Source organism: Pelophylax lessonae (genome assembly GCF_965119305.1).
Source record: "Pelophylax lessonae genome assembly, chromosome: 4".
NCBI lineage: Eukaryota > Metazoa > Chordata > Amphibia > Anura > Ranidae > Pelophylax > Pelophylax lessonae.
Window position 1 is genome coordinate 412078522 of NC_138771.1, and position 16166 is coordinate 412094687.

A 16166-nucleotide genomic window follows, 5' to 3' on the forward strand; every position below is an offset into this window, starting at 1 on the left:
GAGCTGGGGGGGGGGGCATTAGTAGGAGAGGAGGGGGGAATTGGTGAGAGAGCTGGGGGGGCATTAGTAAGCGAGTGGGAATTGGTGAGAGAGCTGGGGGGGGGGCATTAGTAAGAGAGGATGGGGGAATTGGTGAGAGAGCTGGGTGAGCATTAGTAAGAGAGGAGGGGGGAGTTGGTATGAGAGTTGGGGGGGCATTAGTAAGAGAGGAGGGGGAATTGGTGAGAGAGCTGGGGGGCATTAGTAAGAGAGGATGGGGGAATTGGTGAGAGAGCTGGGTGGGCATTAGTAAGAGAGGAGGGGGGATTGGTGGGAGAGTTGGGGGGCATTAGTAGGAGAGGAGGGGGAAATTGGTGAGAGAGCTAGGCGGGGGATTAGTAAGAGAGGAGGGGGGGAATTGGTGAGAGAGTTGGGGGGCATTAGTAAGAAAGGAGGGGGAATTGGTGAGGGAGCTGGGGGGGGGGGGGCATTAGTAAGAGAGAAGGGGGGAATTGGTGGAGAGTTGAGGGAATTGCTGAGAGAGCTGGGGGGCATTGCTGAGAGCTAAGGGCATTGGTAAGAGAGCTGGGTTTTTTTTAGCACATCCCTTAAGCCCCTACCATCAAGAATTTGGCCACACCCACATTTTGCCATTAGGTGCACCACAGCTCACTTACTACCACAATTGTCCCTCATTCTGAAGTTCAGTTGGGAGGTATGGTAAATATACTAGGAATAGAGCAACTAGCAAACACACAAAGAAATAGATAAAAATAAAAGAATCAAAATGGATCTTTAGAATGTGTTTTTGTCTATATTTTATAGAACCACCAGAGCTCATGGCAGATAATTTAAAGGTTTCCATTTCATCATGAATTAGTCTACATACAATTTTCATTGTAGTAATACACATTGTAATACACATAGTAGAAAAACCTTGCTCATAATACAGTCATGATAGATGATACATTTTAAGTGATATTGAGCCACTTATCATAGAAGGCAAATGTCATAAAGAATAAAGAAGTCCCAAAAACATACATTTTCGAAGTACTGTATACTACTCTTAGTGGCTACTGCCCATTCTTTACTAGAACTGATGTCATACTTCCCATACCATGTTAGTTCTGATTTCCTGTTGTGCCTGTGCATTTCTATGTGAGCTCCGATTCGTGACCAATCTGCGTTACCTTACTGTAGTTAATAGCACTCATAGGCAATGGTTGACCCTCTGCTGCTTTAGTTCTGCCAAGGTTTTCACAAGGAGGAGAGACAAAGCTTATCTTGAGAAGTCTTGAGAAGCAACACCCTGCGAGGACAGTGCTGTGTGTGAAGCTAAATCATCCTTCATTTTCTTGCTTGTTGAAGCACCCCTGGTAAGAGCATGTATCTGAACCTAGCTTATACAGTAAATGCCAGAAACATTCTTAAAAACTATTTCTTTTGTTATTAGCAGAATACTGCACTCTTAAAGTGAACATGTGCATTAATCATACACATTAAAGTATTTACAATTTCTGAACAAGAGGTGAAGGCACTGTAAAGCAAGCTGTTATTTATCTCTGTATACATAAGGCATTGTGAAGGCACATTTGAAAATGTAGAAGCAGAGAAAGTGAGTTCACACTAGTCAAAGGAAAGGTTTGAGTCGCAGGAGAGGCACCCAGGGTTGTTGTGTGTAGTTGAGTGCATACTGCTCTATTTATGCAAATTCAAATTGTTCATAGGTGAATACTATTGTGCAAGATGTGAGCAAGTTGCTGATTTTGAAGCCCAGATCCTGGATCTAAAGATCAACTGGCAACAGTGCAGAACACAACAACTTATAGAGGAATTTGGGCCTTATCCATCAGGTGCTGGCTAGGGCAACTATAGAGGAAGGTGGAGATATGGAGGTTCAGGGGCCAATGGTAGGTAGTTGGTTTACAGTTAAAAGACAGGGTAAAGAAAAAGTGTTAGAGAGGCTAGTAATGAATTGATATCCCCCGTCGTACTGGAGCAGAATACCACTTATATTAACCATGAAAAGACAGCTCCAGTAAGGGAAGGAAGAAGGTTCATAGGTAATTAAAGACAGATAGTGGTGTTAGGAAACTCAATTATTAGGAGAACAGACAGTATAATCTGTCATCAAGGCCATGATAGTTGAACAGTTTGTTGTTTGTTGGGTGTTTGGGTTTGACACCTTGCGGATCAGGTTAAAATATTGTTGAGTGGGCTGGGGAAGAATCAGCTATCATGGTACACATTCGGACAAAATATACATTTACTAGACATTAAGCCCGTTAAATTAACGGGTGCTAGAACATATGTGGTCAAACATTTGTAAAAACAGACTTAGCAGTAAGTCCACGCGAGCGCGCGCCCGCCACGCGCCCGTGCACACCAACCGCTTCCAACAGTTTTGCCCGGCTGCCCGAAGTCTTGGCGCTCCAAGTCTCAACGGCTGTCCGTGGGGCACATGCGCAGTAGCGCAATCCCACGCACACAGGGACTGGACGAAGAGACACTTGTACTTTATATGTATAGATTATTTAGTATACTTAGAAAAGAAGGATATATATATATATATATATATATATATATATATTTTTTTTTTATTTAGTATACTTAGAACAGATGGAGCTATATATATGGGGGGGGGGGGGGGGGGGGGTTGTAGTGTGTTGGGGGGAGGGGATTGTAGTGTGTTGGGAAGGGAGGGGATTGTAGTGTATGGGGAGGGGGTTGTAGTGTGTTGGGGGGAGGGGATTGTAGTGTGTTGGGAAGGGAGGGGATTGTAGTGTATGGGGAGGGGATTGTAGTGTATGGGGGAGGGAGGATGTTGTAGTGTATGGGGGGACAGAGGGGATTGTAGTGTATGGGGGGGAGATTATAGTGTACGGGGGAGGGGTTCTACAGTGCATGGGTTCTACAGTGTATGGGGGAGGGAGGGGATTGAAGCGTGGGTGGGGGGAGGGGATTGTAGTGGGGGAGGGAGGGGATTGTAGTGTGTTGGGGGGGAGGGGATTGTAGTGTGTTGGGGAAGGGAGGGGATTGTAGTGTATGGGGTAGGGAGGGGATTGTAGTGTTGGGGGGAGGGAGGGGATTGTAGTGTGGGGGAGGGAGGGGATTGTAGTGTATAAGGGGGGGAGAGAGGGAATTGTAGTGTATGGGGGGAGGCGATTATAGTGTATGGGGGGAGGGGATTGTACTGTATGGGGGGGATTATAGTGTATGGGGGGAGGGGATTATAGTGTATGGGGGAGGGGGGATTATAGTGTATGGGGAGGGAGGGGATTGTAGTGTATGGGGGAGGGAGGGGATTGCAGTGTGGGGGGAGAGAGGGGACTGTAGTGTATGGGGGGATTGTAGTGTATGGGGGAGGGAGGGGATTGTAGTGTATGGGGGAGGGAGGGGATTGTAGTGTATGGGTGGACAGAGGGGATTGTAATGTATGGGTGGGAGATTATAGTGTATGGGGGAGGGGTTCTACAGCGCATGGGGGATGGGTTCTACAGTTTATGGGGGAGGGAGGGGATTGTAGTGGGGGAGGGAGGGGATTGTAGTGTGTTGGGAGGAGGGGATTGTAGTGTGTTGGGGAAGGGAGGGGATTGTAGTGTATGGGGAGGGGATTGTAGTGTATGGGGAAGGGAGGGGATTGTAGTGTGGGGGGGGAGAGAGGGGATTGTAGTGTTGGGGGGAGGGAGGGGACTGTAGTGTGGGGGGGAGAGAGGGGATTGTAGTGTATGAGGGGGGGAGAGAGTGAATCATAGTGTATGGGGGGAGGGGATTATAGTGTATGGGGAGAGGGGGTTGTAGTGTATGGGGGAGGGGGGATTATAGTGTATGGGGAGGGAGGGGATTGTAGTGTATGGGGGAGGGAGGGGATTGTAGTGTATGGGGGAGGGAGGGGATTGTAGTGTATGGGGGAGGGAGGGGATTGTAATGTATGGAGGGGAGGGGATTGTAGTGTATGAGGGGATTGAACGATAAATGTCGGGTTGGAGATTGGTGTGGGGGAGGGGAGATGTGAGGGCGGGAAATCAGAGAGGAGGGGGGAGGGGAGCTCCTCACACACACAGAACAGTGGATCATCCAATAGGAAAAGACCCCCAAATCCACCACCACCTCCCCTCCCGGGAAAATTGCTGTCACGGGCGAACCAATGGTAGTGGAGACCCCAAAATTGTACCACAGGTGGCCAAGACGCTCCCCCTACAGCTGATAAAAATTTGGGGTTTCGGGGATGAAAGGGCATGGAGCAGTGACCCCGAAAACTGGGCCACCCCCGCCATAGACTCCAATGTTAAACCTGGTCACCTCGCGGTTAGGTCACGGTCCCTTTGGGGAGGGGATTGTAGCGTGGGGGGGAGGGAAGGGATTGTAGTGTATGAGGAAGGAAGGGGATTGTAGTGTATGGGGGACGGATGGGATTGTAGTGTGGGGGGGAGGGGATTATAGTGTATGGGGGGAGGGGATTGTAGTGTATGGAGGAGGGAGGGGATTGTAGCGTATGGGGGGCTTAGGGGATTGTAGTGTATGGGGGGAAGATTATAGTGTATGGGGGAGGGGTTCTACAGTGTATGGGGGAGGGGTTCTACATTGTATGGGGGAGGGAGGGGATTGAAGCGTGGGGGGGGGGAGGGAGAGGATTGTAGCGTGGGGGGGAGGGGATTGTAGTGGGGGAAGGAGGGAGGGGATTGTAGTGTGTTGGGGGGAGGGGATTGTAGTGTATGGGGAGGAGATTGTAGTGTATGTGGAAGGGAGGGGATTGTAGTGTACGGGGGGAGGGGATTGTAGTGTATGGGGGAGGGAGGGGATTGTAGTGTATGGGGGGATGGAGGGGATTGTAGTGTATGGGGGAGGGAGGGGATTGTAGTGTATGGGGGGGGTGGAGGGGATTGTAGTGTATGGGGGGGAGATTATAGTGTATGGGGGAGGGGTTCTACAGTGTATGGGGGAGGGAGGGGATTGAAGCGTGGGGGGGAGGGAGTGGATTGTAGCGTGGGGGGAGGGAGGGAATTGTAGTGTGTTGGGGGGAGGGGATTGTAGTGTATGGGGGGGGATTATAGTGTATGGGGGAGGGGTTCTACAGTGTATGGGGAGGGGTTCTACATTGTATGGGGGAGGGAGGGGATTAAAGCATGGGGGGGAGGGAGAGGATTGTAGCGTGGGAGGGAGGGGATTGTAGTGGGGGAAGGAGGGAGGGGATTGTAGTGTGTTGGGGAGGGGATTGTAGTGTATTGGGAGGGGATTGTAGTGTATGGGGAAGGGAGGGGATTATAGTGTATGGGGGTGAGATTATAGTGTATGGGGGAGGGGTTCTACAGTGTATGGGGGGAGGGAGAGGATTGAAGCGTGGGGGGGATTGAAGCGTGGGAGGGAGGGAGGGGGTTGTAGCGTGGAGGAGGGAGGGGATTGTAGTGGGGGGGATTGTAGTGTATGGGGAAGGGAGGGGATTGTAGTGTGGGGGGGAGGGAGGGGATTGTAGTGTGGAAGGGAGGGAAGGGGTTGTAGTGTATGGGGCCAAGGGAGGGGATTGTAGTGTATGGGGGGGTTGTAGTGTATGGAGGGGGATTGTAGTGTATGGGGGGACGGAGGGGATTGTAGTGTATGGGGGGGTATTATAGTGTATGGGGGAGGGGTTCTACAGTGTGTGGGGGAGGGGCTCTACAGTGTATGGGTAGGGAGAGGATTGTAGCGTGTGGGGGGGGGAGGGGATTGTAGTGTGTTGGGGGGAGGGGATTGTAGTGTGTTGGGGAAGGGAGGGGATTGTAGTGTATGGGGAGGGGATTGTAGTGTGTTGGGGAAGGGAGGGGATTGTAGTGTATCGGGGAGGGAGGGGATTGTAGTGTGGGGGGGAGGGAGAGGATTGTAGTGTATGGGGGGGAGGGGATTGTAGTGTATGGGGGAGGGAGGGGATTGTAGTGTATGGGGGGACAGAGGGGATTGTAGTGTATGGGGGGGAGATTATACTGTATGGGGGAGGGGTTCTACAGTGTATGGGGGGGGAGGGTTCTACAGTGTATGGGGGAGGGGTTCTACAGTGTATGGGGGAGGGAGGGGATTTAAGCGTGAGGGGGAGGGAGGGGATTGTAGTGGGGGGATGGGATTGTAGTGTATGGGGAAGGGAGGGGATTGTAGTGTGGGGGGAGGGAGGGGATTGTAGTGTGGGGGGAGGGAGGGGATTGTAGTTTATGGGGGAGGGAGCGGATTGTAGTGTATGGGGGAGGGAGGGGTTTGTAGTGTGGGGGGGTAGAGGGGATTGTAGTGTATGGGGGGAGGGAATTGTAGTGTATGAGGGAGGGAGGGGATTGTAGTGTATGGGGGAGGGAGGGGATTGTAGTGTATGGGGGAGGGAGGGGATTGTATTGTATGGAGGGGAGGGGATTGTAGTGTATGGGGGGGATTGAACAATAAATGCCGGGTTGGAGATTGGTGTGGGGGAGGGGAGATGTGAGGGCAGGAAATCAGAGAGGAGGGGAGCTCCTGACACATACAGAACAGTGGATCATTCAATAGGAAAAGACACCCAAATACACCACCACCTCCCCTCCCGGGAAAATTGCTGTCACGGGCGAACCAAAGGTGCTGGAGACCCCAAAATTGTACCGCAGGTGACCAAGACGCTCTCCTACAGCTGAGAAAAATTTCGGGGTTCGGGGATGAAAGGGCGCGGAGCAGTGAACCCGAGAACTGGGCCATGACCTAACCGCGAGGTGACCAGGTTTAACATTGGAGTCTATGGCGGGGGAGGCCCGATTCTCGGGGTCACTGTTCCGCGCCCTTTCATCCCCGAACCCCAAATTTTTTCCCAGCTGTAGGGGAGTGTCTTGGCCACCTGGGGTCTACAGCACCTTTGGTTCGCCCGTGACAACAGTTTTCCCGAGGCGGTGTTCTCTGCATCCCAATGGCTGTTTGTTCAACACATGCACAGTAGCTCATTTCCACGGACACAGGGAAAAGCAGGGAAAACGGACGCAGGGACACTTGCGTTTTATTAATATAGATTGGCAGATGGAGTGCCCTAAAAAAAAAATCTTAGTGACATAGGCGCCAAGTTAAAGAAAAGGACTTCCAAGGACTTCCAAGGTGGTATTTTCAGAAATAAACTTTGTGCCATAAGCCCCACCAGAGAGGCATCAGAAGCTTAGAGAGCTGAGAAAATAGCTAAGAAACTTGTGCAAGAAGTAGGGGTTTAGGTTTATAGACAAATGGACTTACTTTTCAGGTAGCTGCTGATGTATAGATGGACTGCATCTAAATGAGGAAGGTGCAGTTGTGTTATGGAAGATAATGTTAGTAGGTTAGAGGAAATTTTCTAATTAGGATCTGGGGGTGAGGGCTGTGAAATAATTATACCAGATAGAGAAAATGGGTCAAAGAACACACTGGATAAAGAGGTTGGTGGAATGGGGGGGGGGGGGGGCACCTGGTTGGACATCTCTTGCAATTGGACTGTAATATCCAGGAGTACACTTTATTTCAGAGGTATGGGATTGGTTGAATGCTTGTATGTTAAAGTGTTTTGAAAGGGAATATGCAAGACCATTTTTACTAATGAGAATTGTGATGGTGCAGAATAATTATGGCCAGAACTTCATAGTATTGTATCAAATAGTAAATTAATTATATTCAAGTATGTATTATTGATTTAATAATGCATGTTCTGTTGCTCACAGCCTCCTCCAAATCCCCAAATGTGCTGCCGTGACCCAACTTTCAATTAGAGGGTGGCTGTGTTTGTTCTTCATTGTCCCACTGTATGCAGCAACATAGTATGTACTGTATGTAGCTCCTGATATGGACTAGGGACTATGAACTATGGACCATGGGATTTGTAGTATACACAGAGCCAGGGCCGGTTTTAGATAAAGTGTGGCCCTGGGCAAACCTAAAAGTGGGGCCCCAAATTTTTTTATATTCTACCAAAAATATAGGCGCATTTAATCATTTAGCCAAATAAAACATGCAACTACATGAAAATATGCTTTAATTAAATAACATTAAATAGAATAAATAAGAAATCAAGTGAGCTTTGCACACCTTCACAAATCAGATCACCCTAATTCCTGCACTATCACACCTCAGACCACCCCAATTTCTGCACCTTCACACCTCAGACCACCCCAATTTCTGCACCTTCACACCTCAGATCACCCCAATTTCTGCACCTTCACACCTCAGACCACCCCAATTTCTGCACCTTCACACCTCAGGCCACCCCAATTTCTGCACCTTCACACCTCAGGCCACCCCAATTTCTGCACCTTCACACCTCAGACCACCCCAATTTCTGCACCTTCACACCTCAGACCACCCCAATTTCTGCACCTTCACACCTCAGACCACCCCAATTTCTGCACCTTCACACCTCAGACCACCCCAATTTCTGCACCTTCACACCTCAGGCCACCCCAATTCCTGCACCTTCACACCTCAGACCACCCCAATTTCTGCACCTTCACACCTCAGACCACCCCAATTCCTGCACCTTCACACCTCAGACCACCCCAATTTCTGCACCTTCACACCTCAGACCACCCCAATTCCTGCACCTTCACACCTCAGGTCACCCCAATTCCTGCACCTTCACACCTCAAAACAGCCCCTGGTAGGCTGGCACTGGCAGCAACAATTTTATTCAAATCAGGATTTCTTCTGCAAATAGGCTGGCATCAGAGTCAGACAATTACCAAAACCAATGTCATCATGACACATGATCAAAAAAATGAGGAAAAATAAGGATTTCTTCTGCAAATAGCCTGGCAGTGACATCATCAGATCAGACAAGGCACTGGCAGGCATTGTACTAGACTAGTACTATGCCTGGCTGCCAGTGCCAGGCCAGCCTATTTGCAAAAGAAATCCTGATTTGAATTAAATTGTTGCTGCCAGTGCCAGTATATTTGCAGAAGAAATCCTGATTTCTTTGAATAAAATTGTTGCTGCCAGTGCCAGCCCAGCCTATTTGCAAAATAAATCCCTAAGTAGAAGTCACTCCTCTCTCCAGTCCTCCACTTACCTTGGGTGTGCTGTGCGGTGTGGCTGCAGAGTGTTCCCGCTGGACATAGTACAGGAGATGGTCAGAGACTGCAAACATGATACAAGAGATGGTCAGAGACTACGGACCTGATACAAGAGATGGTCAGAGACTGAGGACATGATACAGGAGATGGTCAGAGACTGAGGACATGATACAGGAGATGGTCAGAGACTGAGGACATGATACAGGAGATGGTCAGAGACTGAGGACATGATACAGGAGATGGTCAGAGACTGAAGACATGATACAGGAGATGGTCAGAGACTGAAGACATGATACAGGAGATGGTCAGAGACTGAGGACATGATACAGGAGATGGTCAGAGACTGAGGACATGATACAGGAGATGGTCAGAGACTGAGGACATGATACAGGAGATGGTCAGAGACTGAGGGCATGATACAGGAGATGGTCAGAGACTGAGGGCATGATACAGGAGATGGTCAGAGACCGAGGGCATGATACAGGAGATGGTCAGAGACCGAGGGCATGATACAGGAGATGGTCAGAGACTGAGGGCATGATACAGGAGATGGTCAGAGACTGAGGGCATGATACAGGAGATGGTCAGAGACCGAGGGCATGATACAGGAGATGGTCAGAGACCGAGGGCATGATACAGGAGATGGTCAGAGACCGAGGGCATGATACAGGAGATGGTCAGAGACCGAGGGCATGATACAGGAGATGGTCAGAGACCGAGGGCATGATACAGGAGATGGTCAGAGACCGAGGGCATGATACAGGAGATGGTCAGAGACCGAGGGCATGATACAGGAGATGGTCAGAGACTGAGGGCATGATACAGGAGATGGCCAGAGACTGAGGGCATGATACAGGAGAAGGCCAGAGACTGAGGGCATGATACAGGAGATGGTCAGAGACTGAGGGCATGATACAGGAGATGGTCAGAGACTGAGGGCATGATACAGGAGATGGTCAGAGACTGAGGGCATGATACAGGAGATGGTCAGAGACTGAGGGCATGATACAGGAGATGGTCAGAGACTGAGGGCATGATACAGGAGATGGTCAGAGACTGAGGGCATGATACAGGAGATGGTCAGAGACTGAGGGCATGATACAGGAGATGGTCAGAGACTGAGGGCATGATACAGGAGATGGTCAGAGACTGAGGGCATGATACAGGAGATGGTCAGAGACTGAGGGCATGATACAGGAGATGGTCAGAGACTGAGGACACGATACAGGAGATGGTCAGAGACTGAGGGCACGATACAGGAGATGGTCAGAGACTGAGGGCACGATACAGTAGATGGTCAGAGAGTGCAGACGTGATACAAGAGATGGTCAGAGACTGCAGACGTGATACAGTAGATGGTCAGAGAGTGCAGACGTGATACAGTAGATGGTCAGAGAGTGCAGACGTGATACAGTAGATGGTCAGAGACTGCAGACGTGATACAAGAACTGGTCAGAGACTGCAGACATAGTACAGGAGATGGTCAGAGACTGAGGGCATGATACAGGAGATGGTCAGAGACTGAGGGCATGATACAGGAGATGGTCAGAGACTGAGGGCATGATACAGGAGATGGTCAGAGACTGAGGACACGATACAGGAGATGGTCAGAGACTGAGGGCACGATACAGGAGATGGTCAGAGACTGAGGGCACGATACAGTAGATGGTCAGAGAGTGCAGACGTGATACAAGAGATGGTCAGAGACTGCAGACGTGATACAGTAGATGGTCAGAGAGTGCAGACGTGATACAGTAGATGGTCAGAGACTGCAGACGTGATACAAGAACTGGTCAGAGACTGCAGACATAGTACAGGAGATGGTCCAGAGACTGCGGATGTGATACAAGAGAAGGTCAGAGACTGCAGACATGATAGAATATAGAAGGACACTAGGGGGGCTGGAGAGCACAGGGAAAGCAGATAGCACTGGAGGAGCTGAAGGGCAAGGGGGGGGGGAACTGGAGAGAATTAAGGGGGGGTTTGGAAAGCATTGCAGGGGGGTTGGAAGGCGCAGGGTGTGGATAGCACTGGGGGGGGGGGTTGGTGGGCAGGGAAAACCAGGGGGATGGAAAGCATGGGGGGGGGGGCTGGAAATCACTTAGGGGGGAGCCAGGGAGCACAGGGGGGTGGAGAGCACTGGGGGAGCCAGAGAGCATAGGGGGAGATGAAAAGCACTGTGGGGACTTGAAGAGCACGGGGGGGCTAAAGAGTACAGGGGGTTTAAGAGCACTGGGGAGGGGGGCTACGATCACTTGGGACGGGGGCTACGATCACTGGGGAGGGGGGCTACGATCACTGGGGACGGGGGCTACGATCACTGGGGAGGGGGGCTACGATCACTGGGGAGGGGGGCTACGATCACTGGGGACGGGGGCTACGATCACTGGGGACGGGGGCTACGATCACTGGGGAGGGGGGCTACGATCACTGGGGACGGGGGCTACGATCACTGGGGACGGGGGCTACGATCACTGGGGACGGGGGCTACGATCACTGGGGACGGGGGCTACGATCACTGGGGAGGGGGGCTACGATCACTGGGGAGGGGGGCTACGATCACTGGGGAGGGGGGCTACGATCACAACACTGGGGGGGGGCTAAGAACACGGGGGGGGCTAAGATCACTGTGGGGGGCAGTAAAAGAAGTTGAATAGGAGGGGGACGGGACAGCTCAGCTGCATATAGAGAAATTGATATTTCCATATCTCTCCTGCAGCCGCAGAATGCCTGCAGAAGGGAGGAGAAGAATCCATCCATCCAGCGGCATAAGGAGACATCAAATCCTCTCTATATGCAGCCGAGCCGCCCCACCCCCCTCCTATTCAGCACAGGCTGCAGTGGCAGTCACTTACCTTCTCTCCCCGCAGCCGCCCCCCCGCGAGCAGCCCGAAGTCGGGCTGAAGGAGCTCCCATCTACGGCGGCTTCAGTGATCATCGGCGGCCGCGCGGGAAGGAACACACAGACACACACTGACTACTTGACTTCCGGACCGGCTCCGCGGCCAATCAGCCTTCTGCTCAGGGGGGGGTGTGACCCACACCCCCCCTGAACAGAAGGCTGATTGGCCGCGGAGTCGGTGTAGCTGGCAAGTACACCGGGAATGTCTTCTAGTGTCTGTGAGTGAATCTGATGACTCTGAGCGCTGTCATCAGATTCTGCCCGGTCCGGCCCTGGCTGACAGTGACACGGGGCCCCTGGACATTCGGGGGCCCTGGGCATTTGCCCAGTTTGCCCCCCCCTAACGCCGGCCCTGCACAGAGCAGTGCACATGTCCCTAACTAATGTGCACTGTTCATTCCAAACAAACAGATGTGAGTGGGTAAAGGAAACGTTCACAAGCTCACCAAGTTTATTACAAGGAGGTAGAAAAACACAGCAAGAAACAGTGTATGCTATTCAGAATGTTCAACAGATTTTTGTGCATAGTCTCAGTTGGCCTTGAAGTTAACTTTTCACGCATCAGTGAGATGTGGGGTTTGCTTGTGTCAGCAGCCATTTTCTCCTGTGGCTTTAAGCATTGATATAACAGCTGTTTCTGCTGGTTTAATAAAAATTATTCCCCAGGGGTTTTTCAGGAGAAGATATAAAGTATCCCTTCTTAGATATGAACTGATTATAAAAATATTGGATTACCACCTAGCACATATTGCAACAACTAATTAAAGTGCACTTCAGCAGCAGGATGGAAAGCAGAAGATGTTTGAAAGAATAACCACTTGTTTTCTTGGTAAAGGTGAAGCCTCATTTTGCAAAATGTGTTTAATTGCCACTTAAAGAAAATTATTCATATATGTACTAGCCTTTCAATAAATGCAACTAATTATGCCCAGAGAAGATAAAAATTAAGGATTTTCTAATACATTTCTGTTGTTCATATTCAATATTCAGGGGGTAAGTAATTAAATTAGGGCAGAAATATTTTTTTTTTTTATAAACAAATTTTAGAAAAAAAAAAGCCCTGAAAACTGGGAAAGCAGTATTACAAATGTGTATTTCGCTTAATATTCTTATAAGATTCTTGTACACAAAAATGTCTCAGTCTAGAAACAGAAAAGTCCGTGGTGCTACAAAGGACAACAGCCCTTTGCTAAGCCTGAACCTGGTCACAAATATAACAGATGATTTTGTAATCTTCTTAGATGTACCAACAACTATGCAACGCAAGAGGCTGTCTAATTTGATATAAATTGAATGAAATGTTTATGTAATTATTAGTACAATGAAATTGTAACATACAAACATGGCCAGAATTAATGATAATTTATGCAACAGGTGCTTGTGTGTGGTTGAATAAAGGAGGTTTTGGAGTAAGAAAAAAAAAATTCTCAATAAGGCCTATCTCAATGGAAAAGAAGAAAGAGTTGAGCTTCCTGAATTACCTAGTGGTTGTATACGTAAGCCTACATTTTAAATCACATTCATTACTACTAAATTATATATTCCAAAATTCTACATATTACATTTATTTAAAGAAATGTAAATATTGCTAAAGCTATGGAAAACAAAAATATTTTGCCTTTTCATTAGTATTTCCTATATACACTGTATTGTCGAAAGTATTGGGACACCTGTCTTTACACCGACATGAACTTTAATGACTTCCCAGTCTTAGTCCATAGGGTTCACTATTGAGTTTGCCCACCCTTAGCAGCTTTAACAGCTTCAACTTTTCTGGGAAGGCTGCCCACAAGGTTTAGGAGTGTGTCTATGGGAATGTTTGACCATTCTTCCAGAAGCATATTTGTGAGGTCAGGCACTTATGTGGACGAGCAGGCCTGGCTCTCATTCTCCACTGTAATTCATCCCAAAGGTGTTCTTTCAGGTTGAGGTCAGGACTTGAGTTTGTGCAGACCAGTCAAGTTCTTGTACCCAAAACTCACTCATTCATGTCTTTATAGACCTCGCTGTGTGCCCTGGTGCCCAGTCAAGTTGGAACAGGAATAGGCCATTCTTAAACTGTTCCCACAAAGGTGGGAGCATGAAATTGTCCAAAATGTCTCGGTATGCTGATGCTTTAAGAGTTCCCTTCACTGGAACTAAGGAGCCAAGCCCAACCCCAGAAAAACAACCACAAACCATTATCCCCCTTCCACTGAATGATTTGGACCAGTGCACAAAGCAAGGTCCATAAAGACATTAATGAGCAAGTTTGGGGTGGAGGAACTTGACTGGCATGCACAGGAACCTGATCTTAACCCGAAAGAACACCTTTGGGATTATTTAGTGCAGAGACTGTGAGCCAGGCCTTCTCACCCAACATTAGTGCCTAACCTCACAAATGCACTTCTAGAAAAATGGTCAAACAATCCCATAGACACACTTCTAAACCTTGTGGACAGCCTTCCCAGAAGAGTTGGAGTTGTTATAGCTGCAATAGGTGGGCCAACTCAATATTGAACCCTACAGACTAAGACTGTGATGCCCTTAAAGTTCATGTGCGTGTATAGGCAGGCGTCCCAATGCTTTTGGTAATATAGTGTATAGAGGTGAGCGAACACCTGGATCTTCAGGTTCGGCGGGTTCGACCGAACTTGAAAAAAAAGTCCGGGTTCGTGACCTGGACTTAACCCGAACTTTGTCCCGATCCCGAACCCCATTGAAGTCAATGGAGACCCGAACCTTTGAGCACTAAAATGCCTCTAAAACAAACATGGAAAGGGCTAGAGGGCTGCAAATGTCATCAAAATCATCTTAAGAGCATGGCAAGTGCTCTGCAAACAAATATGGATAGGGAAATAACTTAAAATAACATAAAATACATAAAGATAAAAAATAATCATCTTGGTCTAGGAGGACGAGGCCCATATGGAGTAGGAGGTTGAGGTGGCGGTGGATGTGGCGGTGTAAGTGGAAGCGACAGCGGCGGTGGAGGAGGAGGAGGACGAGGAGGACGAGGCCCATATGGAGTAGGAGGTTGAGGTGGCGGTGGATGTGGCGGTGCAGGTGGAAGCAGTGGTGGAGGAGGACGAGGTAGCCAACACTGGTTTTTGTTTTTAATTTTATTTCTTTATAAATAAGGTACACCCCAAAAAGAGTGAGAAAGATCAAAAATACAACAATGGCTGGGTAAGGCCGGTATACATGTCTATTCTGCACAAGGTATGGACAAGTCCTGTGGGATCCATGCCTGGTTCATTTTAATGAACGTGAGCTTGTCCACATTGGCTATGGACAGGCGACTGCGCTTGTCTGTGATAACGCCCCCAGCCATGCTAAATACACGTTCAGATAATACACTGGCTGCAGGGCAGGCCAGCACCTCTAAGGCGTAAAGGGCAAGCTCAGGCCACGTGCCCAATTTGGAGAGCCAGAAGTTGAAGGGGGCAGACCCGTCATTCAGTATGTCTAGGCGTGTGCACACATACTGCTCCACCATGTTAGTGCTGGGTAGTGGTGTTGCTGGTGGAGCTCCTGTTGCAAGGAGAGGACGTGGTCAATCTGAGGTAGCTACACGCACAAGTGAAACACCTTTCTCAGCTGCGAGTAGGCAACAGAACCTTACAGCAGTATTTGGCAGGGCCTAATGCGCATCTACAAATGTTGAGGCCAGAACAAGTACAGGCGATAGTAGATTGGGTTGTTGACAGTGCCTCCAGTTCCTTCACATTGTCTCCCACCCAGTCTTCTGCTGAAAGGTCAGAGATGCAACCTGCAGCCGATGTCCTTCAATCTTTCACCTCACCCCCTTGCAAATCAGCCAAGCAGTCTGAGCCCCAAGTCATGCAGCAGTCTCTTCTTCTTTTTGAGGACTCTGTTAGCATGGTTTCCCAGGGCCATCCACCTAGCCCTGCCCCAGAAGTGGAAAAGATTGAGTGCACCGATGCCCAACCACTTATGTCTCAAGATGAGTAAATGGGAGGACCATCGCAGCACGTCTCAAATAATGATGAAACACAGGTGCCAACTGCTGCAGAGTTCCGAATTTTGGAGACCAACAAGGGTTGCAGGGGTGAAGACTGCGTGGAAGATGATGTGGAGGATGATGAGGTCCTCGACCCCACATGGAATGAACATCATGCCGGTGACCTGAGTAGTTTGGAGGAAGAGGCGGTGGTCGCACAGAGCCACCAGCACAGCAGAAGAGGGAGCAGGGTGCAAAAGCGGAGCGGCCGTGCCCTAGACACTACGCCTGCTACTGCCCAATGCAGCAAGGGACTGAGCACACCAAAGCC